General features: G+C 38.5%; 1 long non-coding RNA gene across 1 annotated transcript; it reads right to left on the reverse strand.

Moving 5' to 3' along the window:
- Nucleotides 1-252: 252 nt before the first annotated feature.
- Nucleotides 253-8,514, reverse strand: LOC117655013 (uncharacterized). The gene is made up of 2 exons (XR_004588494.2): nucleotides 8,265-8,514; nucleotides 253-398 (listed from the first exon to the last, which is right to left on the reverse strand). It is a non-coding gene; the product is annotated as an uncharacterized LOC117655013 (long non-coding RNA).
- Nucleotides 8,515-16,647: the final 8,133 nt, after the last annotated feature.

The raw sequence follows: 16,647 nt of genomic DNA on the forward strand, positions 1-16,647 counted from the left end.
TGCCATCTTATATGAATGCCTCCCTCTGAATCAGTCCTCATCATTTCATTATTGTCAAAAGTAAAAAAAAATAAAACCAACCTGCTTTCTCTTAATTTGTTCAGGAAGATTGCAAATTCTTCACTTGCTCTCAAATTCTTTGCTTGCTTCAGAACCTTAAAATTCAGGATATGCCAGACTATAGCAAACATCCATATGACATTCAAAGGTTTATCTCCAAAAACAGATGTTAAAAAATAACTGCGTAAAATATATGTTAATTATTCATTTATTCATTCATAACTAATAAGTTCTGATGGGTGCATTCTGAACTGTATGGGTAAATGATGTGATGCATTTCTTCACTGATCTTCTTTGTTGTTTTCATTGTTGTTATTGTTGTATGTATATAGCTGTATCTAAAGACAGAAAGTATGTTGTTGGTTAGATTGTTCTTACATTAAATGGTAATTTAACATGAGTTCATATTGAAGAAAAAACTTTCTGTGAAAATGATGAACATATCTCAAAGACAGCACATATTACAGAATATGTTTTAAAATTTCATAAATACATTTGATTATTCTAATGCCAGGTAGAACAAACCTCAAAATAAGTATTCTTCCTTTCCTATTTCATGGTATTTCAGAGGTTGACAAGTTTGAAAGAAGAATGTTTCTCATAATGTGTGGGTCTGGGTGTGGGTGTGTGTCTGTGTGTCTGTGCATGTGTGTCTATTCACGTGTGCACCTTCATGTTATCATTAACTCCTGGCAACTGCCTGGACAAATCTATGTGGTTTCTTTTCTTGACTTCAATTTTAGAAGTGATTTGCCATTACCTTTTTCCAAAGGCTGATAGAGAATTCACTGACTTTTGCCTAATTTTCTTATGAAAGAAGGTAGCTATATGTGTCTCAGGATAATGTTGCAGGATCCACTCTGTCAGTCATTGGGGCAGAGGTTTAGCCTTCCGAGCTTTCGGACTGATGTTAAAGCCGATCCTCAGGGAACTTCTCTCTCAACCAGAATGTGACATAATTGGATCATGTCACATTTTCTTGTTTATAGCCTTGTACTTTAACCCACCACCCAGTGTGGTGCTAGACTGAACATACCTTTAAGTATGACTCATGGAACTCAATGCGATTATTTCTGAGAAAACGTCTCATGTCTACCTACCAGAATCTTAGACCAATGAACTTTAATTTAAGTAAAACCTAAACCACAACACAATTTGGGTGCTAAAAAATTATTCTACAAACAAGTTTATACAACATTACTTTGGTATTTTAGTTCATAATGCCTGGTGCAAAAATTCCCTTCTACTTAATAGTTTAAAAAGGGATATGTTTACTTTTGTTGATGGAGAGACTTCTTATTTAGGACAGAAATTAACAGGAAAAGAATAAATGGTAGCAAGGCAGTTAGGTCCTGCATCCTATTGATATTAATGGCTTGCCTTCTACACTAGAAATATTCCCCAAAACAGGTAACCAAGAAACAATAAGAAGAAAAAACCTTTCATTATAACACTGTGATGAACACGTATGTTAATACACAGAAATAAAAAAAAATCCAATTATGTTTTCTTTAGAATGCACTTTTTCAACTAATACCACCCAAATATATTGGGAGAAGGACTATATGTCTCTAAATTCCCAGCTAAGCATTTGTTTATTAGTGTGGCAGAAAAGTGCAAGTACCTCCTAGTAAGTTGGATGCAGGCAACAGTATATTAATTTGAGAGGTAGAACTTTAAATTACAGATTTTAGGGTACAGAGAATAGTACTTAGTGCAAAAGTATGTTTTGGTTGCACAGACAATATACTGTCCAAAATGTATTATAGCCCTGCCACTAGCAGAGAATGCTTCATATGGCATAGTTATGACTACAATTGTGACACAGCCTATTTTTTCTTTATTTTATTAAATAGTATATGAAAGCTTCAGTTAGACAAAGCCATGATGTAATAGAAGTTAATATTAATTTTGATGATTATGGCATTTTACAATTTCTAACTTGGAATGTAAGAGGCATTATGTGGCAAAGTCTATGAATTAATGAATAAAGCCAAAATGGAAAAAATAAATGTAAATTAGTGAAATTAAGAGAAAAAGTATTTAATGAATAAATAATCTTTGATCTTGTGGAGTGTAATAATTAATACATGCACGACACTGAAAGTGAATACATGAACTCACATCATAAATTATGAATTGCTGCCATCCTACCTTATTGGTGATACCTGTAAAAATAAGAATTCTTGGGCAATAGCTGAAAGTTTTATCCAAATTAATTATGATAATTGAAGAACCAGGAATGGACAAACTGTATATCAAGAAGAATTAATGTGATCCAGGGAATTTTTTATTCTGTTGGTGGCATGCATGAATGAGCAGAAATAAGGCAGGATACCACAGAAGTCATGCATAATGAATGAGAATGGTTCTTGGTGAATATCTGCTTAGTTTAGTTTCAGATATATGGCTTACGCATAAATCTATCTATAGGTACCATAGCAAAAGAGTTGATCTAAACATCGTGTCTTAACTGATGTTCATATTGAAACAATGAAAGAATTAATGAAGAATACTAGGGTGATGAGAACTTCTGGATACCACACAAATGATTTTTGATAGCATCAAGAGTGGGTCTTGATGCATTAAAAATGCATTAAAAAAATAAGGAAGAAAAAACAAGAGTGGTACTAGAGTGAATTCATAAAAATCTTTCAAATCAATGAATGCAAAATGGACTTAAGGAAAGATTATGTGAAACCAATCACAGTGGAGTGAAAAATATTATGTTATAAAATAACATAAAAGCATGTGAAATTATCCCAAGGGAAATACGAAAAATGATGCTTGGTAGAATAAAAAAAGAGGCTGTGGAAAAAAGAATAATTGTAGAGATAAAAAGAAGGAAAGAGAGGTTATTCTACAATGTATATATAGTGAAAAGGAGAAATATGGAAAGCAGTTTTGGAATTGTGTGAACTGCACAAGAACAAACTCTCATATGTATGTATATGTTTCAAATCTAATTTCATATATCTTACTTATTTTCTATATCTAAATATGTATCAGAAATAAATATCTAAACTTTCCCTTAGATATTCAGAAAATAATTTACAGTTTACTATACATAATAGAGCAAAAACTGAATTTCAGCATAAGTTCCTTATAAATAAAGAGAGAGAGAGAAAATGTGTTCATGGGGAAGAGAGAGACCACCAAATTAAAAAAAAAAATCAAAAAGTGTTTGTTGAAAAATACCAGATGAATAAACGGAATCATACTGCAGGTGCCTTAGCAATAGCAAATAGAGTCATACATATGAAGATTTATGTAGGTCATGCTTGGGTACGTTATGCTAGACAGAGGTTAAAGCACAGACTCAAGATTCACAAATGTAAAGCATGTTTCTGTCTATTTGAACTGCCAACTTTTGGTATGAAGAAAACAAACCCTATAGAAACTTCAAAGGACTGAGAAAGCAAGCAGAATTATCTTTGATGTGGTAGATCTAGGTTACTATTCCGGCTTCTCTGTAAACATAGGTGAATGGGAAGCATTGAAAGGCTCAGTCTATACAAATCTTGGGTACCATTCTGACTTTCGTCATAGGCTGCTCTCCAGAATATATAATCAAACCAAAGAAACATTTTTTTTGCTGCAGAATTTTTGACCACATATAAACCGCAGGATAAATGTGCTGCTGATGGAAGATAAGCTATGCAGCTAGCACAATGCCTTTTTAATCTGTAGATTTATATTTTAAAAAGAGAAATGGGATCTTATAGTGAAACTGATATCAGATACTTCAGTATCCTACTTTCTAAAATTAAAAAAAAAACCTTAATTCGTCCTTACCTTAGTGACCAAGTCAATCAAAATAAAATAATGCACTATTTCTAGTTTTACCATTTAAATAAAATTCCATAATCCAATGAATCAGAAGCTTATTGATTTAAAATTCTAGTTGATCTCTTATGTTTAATGGGGGTGGGATCTTCGACTGATACTGAATTGTCGGTGTACAAACATAAATCTCCAGACAATGATTGTAAGTACATAAGAGGTCAGAGAGAGACCTCAGCTCTAATTCATAGTACTGCTTGTTCTACCTGGCAAAGTGCTAAATACGAAGATCATATATTAGATGCTGCAGAGGAACCTAAGAGCCATATTATAACTGAGTATCAAATCTCTCTTGGTACAAGATTTATACTAAGCTCGTGTTTTCTTTTCTTAGTCTGGTCATATGAAGTGAACACTTTAAAGCTATAAGAATGACTTTCTGTATATTTATAACTGTTTGGGTCATGATGTAGTAATGGATCCATAAATCATCACCTTCACATCTAGGAACTGCTAGTAGTGATCCATTGATCAAGTAGATTAGGAAGATAAATTTTCTTCCATCACTTGTGAAATTTCCATTGACCTGTTTTGCAAAGAAATCATGCTTCTTCTTTCCAGTCCACTTTTTATAAACATATTTATTATTGAATTTATATCCTACTTTTCATTTGTGTAAATGTGTAAATATAATTAAAAGACAAGTACAACGTAATAAAACAAACACGATAATTGGATACAATGAAATTCAAAATCCAAATTTATCAATAATAGCATTAAAAAAGAGAGAGGGAAAGACATGATTTAGCAGCAGAAATTGCATGTTTTAGATCAATGTTTCTCAACCTCAACAACTTTAAAATCAACTCCCAGAATTGTTCAAGTACCATAGAATTCTCGGAGTTGAAATCCACACATCTTGCTGAGCCTGCGAAATACTGCTTTAGTTATGCAAGTTCTCAGATATGTCCAGATACATCTGAGAAAACTATGCCCAGAAGCACTGGAAAGATACTCATTATCAGCATAAGCAATCTTCTTTAACTCTTTAAGATGCTTTCTATCATTTCACCAGACTAGTTTTGTTTCTCTTGCATAGAATCATTCCATCTATTGTTCAGAAACATGTTATTTAATGTTTTCCTTGAGAGAGTAGCCTGACCAATTTAATTGTCTTTACTGAAGTGCATTGATATACTGTAACTTCAGCAGTGAGACTGGTCTTCGCACAGAATTGGAAAAGTAAAGAGACACCCCCCCCCGAATAAGAGATAATAAATAAGATACTGACTTGTGCAGAAATGGACAGGCTGACTCTAGAACTCAAAGACAAGGGTGAAATGGAATATCATGAAATCTGGAATAAAATGTATTAATGGTTGGAGAGGAGGAGGAATGTTGGGATAAAGAAATATTGATAAGTCGAGAGTTGGAAAACTCTCCCCTCTCATTTGTGATCTCATTTTGGAGGGGGGTGCTGACCTGGCAGGTATTACGGAGACCTGGTTGGGCCAGCAGGGGGGGCCCTCGTCGAAATGTGCCCACCAGGTTTCCATGCATTTCATCAGCCAAGGGCTCAGGGGAGGGGTGGGGGAGTGGCGGTGATTATTAGGGAAAGTCTTTGTCCGAGGGAGACCACTGTTCCTCAGATAGCCGGATGTGAGTTCCTTTTTGTAAAGTGGGACCATGGGGTGCAGATGGGTTTGCTGACTAGGTACCTGGCTCCCTGCCACATGGCGGCGACCCTGCCCGAGCTGCTCAACATTATTGTCGGGGTGGCGATGGACTTATTGTCATGGGGGATTTCAACCTGCCATCCACAGGTGAGGCGTCAGAGGTGGCTCGGGAGTTCATGGCTTCCATGGTGGCCATGGACCTGACCCAATTAGTTCAAGGCCCCACTCACATAGGGGGACATACTCTGGACTTGATTTTCATTTCTGGTCAGTGGTTAAATGATTTTGGTAGAGGGGACCTAGACATTAAACCCTTGTCATGGACAGATCATTCGCTCCTTCACTTGGACTTTCCAGCCGCTTCCCCCCACCACAGGAAGATGGAACTGACCAGATGGTTCTGTCCCAGGTGCCTGATGGACCCCGAAAGGTTCCTGACGGAGCTTGGGCCATTTCCTGAGACTCTGGCACATGACTCGACCGAAGAACTGGTGGCCGCCTGGGAGAATGTGGCCACCAGGGCTTTGGACTGCGTCGTGCCTTTGTGGCCTCTAACCTGATGCCGATCTCAATTGGCTCCTTGGTTCTCCGAGGAGCTGAGAGAGATGAAGCGTTGGAAAAGACGCCTAGAGAGCATTTGGAGGACCAGTCAATCCGATTCCGACCGGACACAGGTGAGGTCTTATATCAAGACCTACCTAGTGGCGATAAAAGTGGATGGGGAGAAATAGGCTCAGATTCAACTCTTCCAAGACCGAGTGGCTGTGGCTGCCGGCGTCCCGATATAGTCAGCTGGTGCCATCGCTGACTATTGGGGGTGAATCTTTGCACCCCACAGAGAGGGCTGCAATCTGGGCATCCTCCTGGACGCACAGCTGTCTTTAGAAGAGCATATGATGGCCATGGCCGGGGGGCTTTTTATCAGGTTCACCTGATTCACCAGTTGCAGCCCTTTCTGGATGGGGATGCCTTGTGCACGGTCACTCACGCCCTTGTCACCTCCCAGCTGGATTATTGTAATGCTCTCTACATGGGGCTCCCCTTGAAGAGCACTTGGAGGCTCCAGGTGGTCCAAAATGCGGCCGCGCGGGTGGTTATGGGCGCAACCCGTTGTGCCCACGTGACACCCCTCCTGCGCGAGCTGCACTGGCTCCCAGTGGTCTTCCAGGTGCGATTCAAGGTGTTGGTTACCATCTTTAAAGCGCTCCATGGCATAGGACCCGGGTACCTTTGAGACCGACTTCTGCCACAAACAGCCTCCCACCGGCCAGTTCACTCCCACAGAGAGGGTCTCCTCAGGGTGCCATCTGCCAAGTTATGTTGGCTGGTGACACCCAGGGGAGGGCCTTCTCTGTGGGAGCCCCTGCCCTATGGAATGAACTGCCCCCGGAAATGCGCAAGATCTCCAACCTCCGTGTATTTCGCTGTGCCCTCAAGACCCTGCTGTTCCGCCAAGCCGGGCTATCAATTTAATGATTTTTAAATTGGGTTTTAAATTTTTGGGGTTTTAAATTTCAGCCGAATTATGTAATAATTTTAATTATTTTTAACTGATGTTTGTCTTTGTGTTTTTTTAATAGGCTGTACACCGCCCTGAGTCTTTTGGGAGAAGGGCGATATAGAAATAAAACTATTTATTTATTCATTTATTATATTAGTATTATGTGATAGGTAGGAATTGTATTGGTATTGAAAGTAATTTTCACAGACAAAGAGATTTATATGTCTGAATTTTGATAGACTGTACATAGTTATATATCGAATATGAATTGTATTTGTTGTAAGGTAAAACTTGATGGAAATGTTTGAACCAGAAAAGTTACACTATGTCCAATGTTTTTAACTGTACATTTAATAAACAACTTTTTAAAATTAAAAAAAGATATACTGTAACTTAATACCACTACTTGGATCTGGTAGATTTTGCAATTGAACAGCCCTTCCGAGTGGCAGATTGAGTGCTAGCAGCTTAACAAAACAAATGCAATGCTTCACTTCAAATTTTGCCTTTAAAAATTAGCAACTATGTTGCATAAAATACAACTAGCTAATTAAAGAAACTATATAAGAAGAGGATAAGTAAATTATACAATATAAGACCCTAGAGAAAAGAAGACCCACAGATATTCGTCTGTACTAAAAGTTTTTAAATTATTTCCGCCTATTCTATGAAAGGCAAATCACTTAAATTTGTCAGATGACTGATAATTCTTACAATTATGCAGAGCTATGTTCAAAATCAATTAGTGTTGTATTGCATTTCTTCTTTGATGTTACACATTGCAGCCCATATATCTGAATTTAAGGTCCTTTTATAGATTATATAGTCTTTATTGCCTTCCTGACTCTGTATTTAATATTACTTACTCCTTTTCTTATTTTCCTGATTCACCTAATTCTTTCCCAACCCATTACTACTGCTAGTTTCATTAGCATTCTGTATGTACATGTTTTTTTAATCAACTGTTTAGTTATATTTACTGTAAATCAGATTTACAGTAAATATTTGCTGGGGAAAATTTTGACCTTTGCCTCTGATCCTGTCACACTGGACACTTGAGAAGGATGCTAGGGGTTCATGTGAAAACATAATGGGTGGGGCAAGAACAAAAATAATTAATCATTTAATATACTAACATTTAACTGTAAATAATATGACTACTTGTCTAATATGCATTTAATCATTTTCTTCTTTTGTTAATAACTGCTTTAGGGTCTTGATAATTTCCATTGTTCCATTGTTACCTGAGAATTGCTGTGTGCTTTCTTCAGATTTAACATTCTGGGCCCCTGCTTTGAAATGCTAGTCTGTTTTCTTCTTTCTGCTTCCTCCTTGTAGAAAAACCCAGGGTTTTTTCTTCCAACATGAACATGTTCTCTTTTGTTTAAGAATCACAAAATACACCAATGTTTGGAGTTGCACTGATTGTGTGAATTAACTGCTGATTTTAGAATTCTGGTTGTTAGATTTTTTTTTAAAAATGAAGTTGCTGGAAATATATTATCCTGGGGAGAATAAAAGAAATTTCAGATTCAGATTCTTTGCCATACAAGAAAATAACCACTTATACTTCATAATTGTTTTTAAATGTGATAAACAAATAAATAAACCAATCTAAGAAAGAGAGTTTCCATTCAGCAGTTATTCAAACTTCATTGCTGACCAAGTTGCTTGATCAGTATCCTTGTGATTATATTGCTTTGTAATAACATGCATTATGAAATTTTCCTGCTACAGATACTAGAATGAAACAAGATAAGGATTCCAGCTTCTACATCTCCTCTATACCAAGGAGAATGTGCAATGCAGTAAATTTATTTGTTTGTTTAATTGTACATTCTACAGTGATTGAATTGATTTGGTGGGATTGGGACAGGTCAGTTGAGATGTCCTTTAATCTCAATTGTAGCCTAGAAGAGAGGCTTTGCGCCTGAGTCACAATTATAAATACAAATTGTGTTCTTCTTAATTTTGTACATGCCAGGTTTGCATACAGCATTAGCCATTTTCCAGTACATTTCCATTAGTAATGTCTTTGCTGATTAGTTTTTTTCTAAATTAGCATGTTTATCCATTAGCATATCAATATTGCTGCCAACTATCCTCTTAATTTTTAGTTTTCTTCCTGCAACAAAAAAATTGCCAATAAAAGCAAGCATTTCTTGAAGCCTTAATTAACTCAGCACAATTCTCTCTTCTCTCTCTCTCTTTTTCTCTCTCCTTCTGTTTTTCCCTAATTTTTAATAATAGTGTGTAATATTTACTCAGATTATTGATTTGTTCTGCTTAAAAACATCATTCAGTGGGATAATCAAAACCTGCATCTTTGACAATTTCACGTGTATAGTCCACCTGCAATAGAGAGGTGGATACATCGAACATGATGAAGCCTTTACTGGAAAATATGGAAGTTGGAACTAATTATCATATTTTGTTTGCTGATCATTTGCACACAATTTACACAGTATACATTTTTCATGATGTCATATATGCAGTTATAAGACTGAAATCATAAAATGGCATAATATAGGATAATTGTAACTGATTAACTGTTATTTTTGTTATGGGAAGCTGTTTTCCTAGGGCTACCATATTTGAGATCCAGATATCTGAATGAGTTAGTAACAAGAATATAGAGTTTTCTATAATTTTTTAAACTAGTGATTATGTGGGTTTTTGCAGTCTAAAATGATACCTTTTCTTACAAAGCTATTTGTATGAATAGTTCATTTAATTCAGTATGAATCTCCCAAGACATAGCAACTTATGCCAAATTTGGGCTTAGGGCATATTGATGGTGAATCACTAAAACTGGGTGGGCCCAGCATCAAAGGGGGAGAATTCAAGAATTTGAAGGATTGAAATGAATTTTTAAATCAGCTATAAAGCTTAAAACACCTATTTTGTCCTTTAACTTCTCCATGCTGAAAGGTCCAAAAGGTTTTGTTCCACTTGCTCTGGGAGAGGCTCTAGAGCAGGCATCCTCAAACTACGGTCCACGGGCCGGATGTGGCCTGATGGCCCAATTTATCTGACCTGCGGAGTGGTGGGGTTAAGTCCTGCCCCTCATCCCGCCTCTTGCCCCTCCCGTCCCAGCCACTTCCTCCATAGCTGGCTTTTCCTGGCTATTGGGGGCCCTGGAGTGGCCTCCTCCAGCCGTCACCCTTATCTTCCATTGTCCAGCCACACTTCCCACTTCTGCTCATTTCAATGGTTCAACACTCACCACACATTGCTGTTGCATAGGTAAGGCTAAAGGGTGCAGGTGGGGAGGGCAGGGCCTAGGGGCGGGCGGGGGAAAGGAGGCCAAAAAACAAGCCGTTTTTGGCTGGTTTTGGCCTGCAGAATGCTGCTGGAGATGGAGAGGGTGGAAAGGAGGCCAAAAATGGGTGAAAATGGCCCATTTTTGGCAAAAAAAGAAGCCATTTTTGCCTGGTTTTGGCCTGCAGAATGCTGCTGAAGGTGGGGGGGGGCATGAAAGGAGGCTCCCCCAAAAAGGCAAAAATGGCCTGTTTTTCACCTCCCCCACTTCCAGAAGATAGAGAGAGAGAGATAGACACACACACAGAGAGAGAGAGAGACAAAGGGAGAGAGACAGAAAGAGAGAGGGGGAGAGTGACAGAGAGAGAGGGAGGGAGAGAAGAAAAGACAGGGAGAGATAGAAAGAAAGAGAGGGAGGGAGAGAGAGAAAGAAGAGAGAGAGAGAGAAAGACAGAGGGACAGAGACAGAGAGACAAAGAGAGAGGCAGAGAGAGAGAGAAAGAGAGAGAAAGAAAGAGAAAGAGAAAGAGAGGAGAGAAAAAAGAAAGAGAAAGAGAGATGGAGAGAGAAAGAGAGAAAGGGGAGAGAGACAGAAAAAGAGAGGGAGGGAGGGAGAGAAAGAAAGAGACGGAAAGAGAAAGAAAGGGGGGAGAGAGAGACAAAAATAGAAGGAAAGAGAGAGAGAGAGAGAAGGAAAGAGAGAGAGAGAAAGAGAGAGAGAGGGAGAGAGAGGGAGAAAGAGGGAGAGAGACAAAGAAAGAGAGAGACAGAGAGACAGAGAGAGATTTCTCAAGCTCCTTGGGGCTGAGAAGAATTGCTGCAAAACTAAGTTTCCTGTAGTGGATCACTAGACTCCTAAACAACTGAAAAAACAATCTAGTAAAAAGAAAAGGCAACCAAAAGAGCAACATGCAAATAAAACACCCCCAGGAGCAAAACAAATTAAAGTTTAATTTGTGTGCATTGTTCAATGGACCGTTAAATTGGCCACACCCACCTAGTCACATGACCTAACCACGCCCACCTAGTCACATGCCCACCCAGCCGATCCAGGCCCCCAACAGTCTGAGGGACCATGAATTTGCCCCCTACTTAAAAAGTTTGAGGACCCCTGCTGTAGAGGCTAACCAAGGAGTATTGGTGGGCCACATATAGCCACTAGATCATACTTCCTAAGATTAATTAGATTAATCTCAGATTTACTTATTTATCCTGCTTTTAAGATTGTTTCTTCTTAGGAAACAAAGCTTTTACAAAGCCTGTCTGATGCCTTAATTTTTAAAATAATCTTTTAATTTTACATTAAAGCGTGTGGTAACTTTCCAGTAACCTGGCAGAAATACCAAAATGTATGTGGCACAGCTCATTCATTTAAACCCAAGAATTTGAAGCTGACTCCCAATATCAAATCCTGCAGTAATCATCTCATAAATTAGGAGAGTAACAGAGCAAGAGTACTAATTCAGATGTAATGATAAAGGGTTTTTTTCCCTGCTAAAAATACTGAAAAATATCAGGATCCCATTGCCTAGCATGAAGAGCTGTGAAACATTTACAGATATAATACTGGACAATTTGTTTCAGCACAGGGGAAATATATTAGCCATAACATACAGCTAGCATTGTATTTTTCCCCAGCATATAGTCTGGATCCAAACAGTGCACTGTACTGCCTATACTGCCTTCACAACTATTGGCTAGTAGCTGCCAAAAGTGGCAAGTTTGTAAGGACACATCAACATAAGCATTAGTAAATGGAAAGTTAGCAGCTCCGAGCATCAAATGGGATGTGAAACTTCCACTTCCTTAATCTCTTGATGGATACCAGATAAAATGTCATGGGTTATTAAATCTGTATACTACCTCAATGGAACTGACTCAAGGCCCTCAAAATGGCCACAGACATGTTTCAACTCACTATGCAGCTGGATATCCAGCAACTTCGAATCTTGCTCTAGTGTAGAGTGTACATCTATTTTAATTGCTTTCGTCCTATGTGATATGTTCTATGGCGTGTCCCATTGATTCAAATGTACCCAGACATTATTGTATCATGATGACATGACAGTCTTTATCCAATTTCTTGGCATCTATAGTACATATTATGTTCTCCATTCTAACAAATCCAACTATCATATAACAGCCGTGACCAGAAGATCATATAACAGTCATGACCAGGGGGGCGTTTTCTCAGTTCGCCTGGTGCACCAGTTGCGCCCCTATTTGGACCGAGATGCCCTACGCACAGTTACTCATGCGCTAGTCACCTCCCATATTGACTACTGCAATGCTCTCTACTTGGGGCTGCCCTTGAAGACCACTCGGAGGCTTCAGCTGGTACAGAATGCATCCGCGCGGGTTGTGATGGGAGGGTCCCGATACTCCCATGTTACACCTCTCCTGCGCGACTTGCATTGGTTGCTGGTTGCCTTCTGGCTGAGATTCAAGGTGCTGGTGATGACGTATAAAGCCCTACATGGCTTAGCACAGGATATTTGTCGGACCATCTGCAACCAGCAGCAACTTCCCATTGCCCGGTGCATTCTCACAGGGAGGGCCTACTCAGGGTGCCGTTGGCTAGACAATGTCAGCTGGCGGCCCCCAGAGGTAGAGCTTTCTCTGTGGGCGCGCCCACTCTTTGGAATCAACTCCCCCTGGGGCTCCGGTTGGCCCCTGACCTTCGCACTTTCTGCCATGAATTAAAGACATGGCTGTTTAAATCGCCCAGCCTGGACTGATGGGGTTTGATCATTTTAATGAGTTTCAACATATGTTTAATTTGTATTTTAATATGTTTTTATCTGGTTGATTTTAATTGTTGTGAGCCGCCCTGAGTCCTATGGAGATAGGGTGGCATACAAATCAAATTAAATAAATAAATAAAATAAACTACAGAATATAATCCACAGAAAGCATTTTGTAGATTCAGCAACTCAAATGTAGCAGAAGACATTATTCTTCCCCAGGACATGATCTGGTATTGGACGGGGAGGGAGGTGTCAAACAACAGGACCAACTTCCCCATCATGTGCAGTGTTTTGTTCCATAACGTATGATATCTGTACAGCCACATGACTTAAGCACATTTTGTTAGCTCATTTATCCTGTTTTAATTAATTGTAAAAGAGCAACTATTGAAATTGAAAAACATATTGCTCTTTTACGTGTGGCATGCTAGCTGTCACCCTGTGCATGGTTTCCGTTCCTGTAGAAAGATCTTGGTTGAATAGGTTAAAGTATTTGAATATGCATCAAGATACAAGGGTCTCCAGTTTTTGCCTTTAAGTTTTCAGGGGTTGGAAGAGCTTTGTAGGGTTAATCATCTGGTTTGATTAAGATAGAATAACTTAAACAGTGCTGAACTGAAGCATACAGGGGACAGGCTGAAATCTGCAGTAGAGTTAGTTCTGCCCTGTGTATACTGTTATTCAGGACAGATACTCTTGTCCGACATAATTAAATCTTGATGGTAATTATTTTTGCTGATTCCTGGCAGACTGTTGTTAAAGATATGCTTATCCACTTTCAACCACACTATCTTATTAGAGTAAATGCATGTTGGTAATTATAAAGCAGCACATTTTAAATTTGGGGGTTTCTAAAAGTTCTTTTGAACAAAACAAAAAGAGAGAGGTAAAAATAGAAGATAACTTTTTAAAATGATCCTCTGTGATTCTAAAGCCTGAGGCAGCATAATGCATTCCATATGCAAAAAGTGGGATGGAGGAGGGAAAATATTGCATAAATATATAAATAAGCACATTCCATGGGAATGTGATGAATGTCAAGTACCACTTGACCCTTTTCTGTGCTGCTTTACAGAAATGATGTGTTTTTTGTAAAAAAAAAAAAAGATAATTCTTATATTTTAAAATCGTGAGGTTTTAAAAGACACACTGATCAGGTCTATTTGTGGATAACTTGTTATTTGAAGCAAGTATGGGACTTGATTGAGATGATGATTTTAGGGACTACACCAAGGGTGTCAAACTCGATTTCATTGAGCGCCACATCAGGGTTGTATTTGACCTCGAGGGATTGGGCTGAATGTGGCCACGGTGGGTATGGCCAGCTTGACAATACTTGTGTCAGGGGTGCCTGTGGTGGCCCGAGCGCTCTGCCAGCGAAAACAGGCTCCCAAGCTTTGTTTTCAACTGCAGTGGCTTCCTGCAACCCTCTGCCAGTGAAAACAGAGTTTGAAAAGGCAGCTTGTGGCTCTTCTGAGCTCTGTTTTTGCTGGCAGAGGCACCAAAGGCTGGTCCGCTGTTTCCAGGATGGCCCCATGGGTCAGATCTAACCACCCTGTTGGCTGGATCCGGCCCACAGGCCTTGATTTTGACACCCTTGGACTACACAATTTGCAACTGACTTGTACAACTGAAAATAAACACAAGCAATATAAGCACAAGAAGTCAGTTATGGATCATTAAGCTGTTGGTGATCCTGCAAAAGAAAGATCCATGCATCTAAGGGCTTGAAAGATTCTTCACTTTTATTGACTCTTGAACATGAATACTTCTATAACTGACATCATAATACTTTGTTTGATTAATAAAAAATATAGAAGTAACAGAATTCTTCACAATTTTCAGATGGAATACTACCCCTCAAGAATGAAAAAATATAGCATGGATTGGTGACAGTTCCAGGACCCTCCAGTGTTAAGTGTTGGCACAAGATCAAAAATGGATGCATTAAAAAAAGAGCATACATTTGAAAAAATTGCATAATAAATAACAGAATAATAGAATAGCAGAGTTGGAAGGGGCTTTAGAGTTCTTCTAGTTCAACCCCTCCTCAGGCATGAAATCTTACACTATTTCAGAGTGGTTGTTCTATCTCTTCGTAAAAACGTCTAGTGTTGGAGCACCCACAATGCCTAGAGGCAAGCCATTCCACTGATTAATTGTGCTAACTGTCAAGAAATTTCTTCTTAGTTCTAGGTTGTTTCTCTCCTTGGTTAGTTTCCATCCATTGCTTCTTGTACTGCTTTTAGTTGCTTGGGAGAATAGATTGACTCCCTCTTTGTGACTGCACCTTAGATACTGAAACACCGTTATCTAGTCCTTCTTTTCATTAAACTAGACATAATAATAACACAATATATACCTGTACATTAAGGTATATTGTGTACAGAACTCAATGTTAAAACAATACACATTTTCCTCCTTTTTCTAAAAGTACCAGACTTGGATAAAAAGGCATGATAAGTAAAAAGCTAATATGAACCAGACTCAGAATGTTTAGCAGCAAAATCAAGCTGAATTCATTTGCATTTTAGACCCTTAACATGGGCATGTGCTCCATTTTAAATGCGGCAATAGTGCAGTTAAATTGAATGTCTATATCCATATGAACCTTATAACTGTTTAAATATAAATTCAACATATATGGTGTATTCCTAATGAATAGAACACTACTTCAAGAATTTGAACATCATCTCATTGCCAAAACTAATGGTCTAAGATCTGACTCATTAGGATGATTTGCATACTCCTAGATCAGTGAAGTGGACGATCACTGTTAATAAATGTTGAACTTTGCCTCATCCGCTTAAACCAGCAGATCCTTTTTTTTCTGGAAAGTTTAAACAAGAAGTTGTATAATGTTCATGAGCCATATAAACATATGCAAAGAGACATTGTGTCTTTTTTTAACTCACTCATTTTATTTTAGTAAAAGAGGAACTAGACGGAACAGCAAAATTTAGAACATAGGTGGTATTTTTGTCCATATTCTCAACTGAAGATCATGGCCCAAGGAAGAAATAGCGTACTCGGTAAGAAAACTGCTAGCTCAAGGGATGATGTCATCAAGAAAGCTTTAAGGATTCCTATACCATGACCTATGTAATCTATGGGCTGTACTTCACAGGGATTGAGATGAATGTGTTTGAAAGACTTCATGCTAAAGTCAACAAGTATGATTTCAACTAAATCTAAAGTGTGGGTGGGAGACCAATACCTAGAACCACACTCAAGGCAGCAAACAAGGGACGAAGTAGTATGAATCAAGGTTTTCATGAATATTTAAGAAGACATTATGAAAGATCCAGTCTGGTTTAGTCACTGGGACAGGAGGCTTAGGCTTCCAAGTTTTGAGACTCCTAATGGAGTCCATCCTCAGGGAACTTATCTCTCATCAGAATGTGTGTCTGTCTCTCATGCTCTGGTAGAGAGAAGTTCCATGAGGATGGGCTCCAGCACAAATCTGAAAGCTTGAAAGCCTAAACCTCCAATCCCAGTGACCTTGGATCCTGGAACATTATCCTGGGACATGTATATTTGCCTTCATTCATGACAGTATGAAAGAGCTCAGATTCCTATATATTAATCAGAATATGGAGAATAAACAGAAATTTTGAAG

Source organism: Pantherophis guttatus, chromosome 4 (assembly GCF_059756535.1).
Source record: "Pantherophis guttatus breed Tessera chromosome 4, ASM5975653v1, whole genome shotgun sequence".
Taxonomy (NCBI): domain Eukaryota; kingdom Metazoa; phylum Chordata; class Lepidosauria; order Squamata; family Colubridae; genus Pantherophis; species Pantherophis guttatus.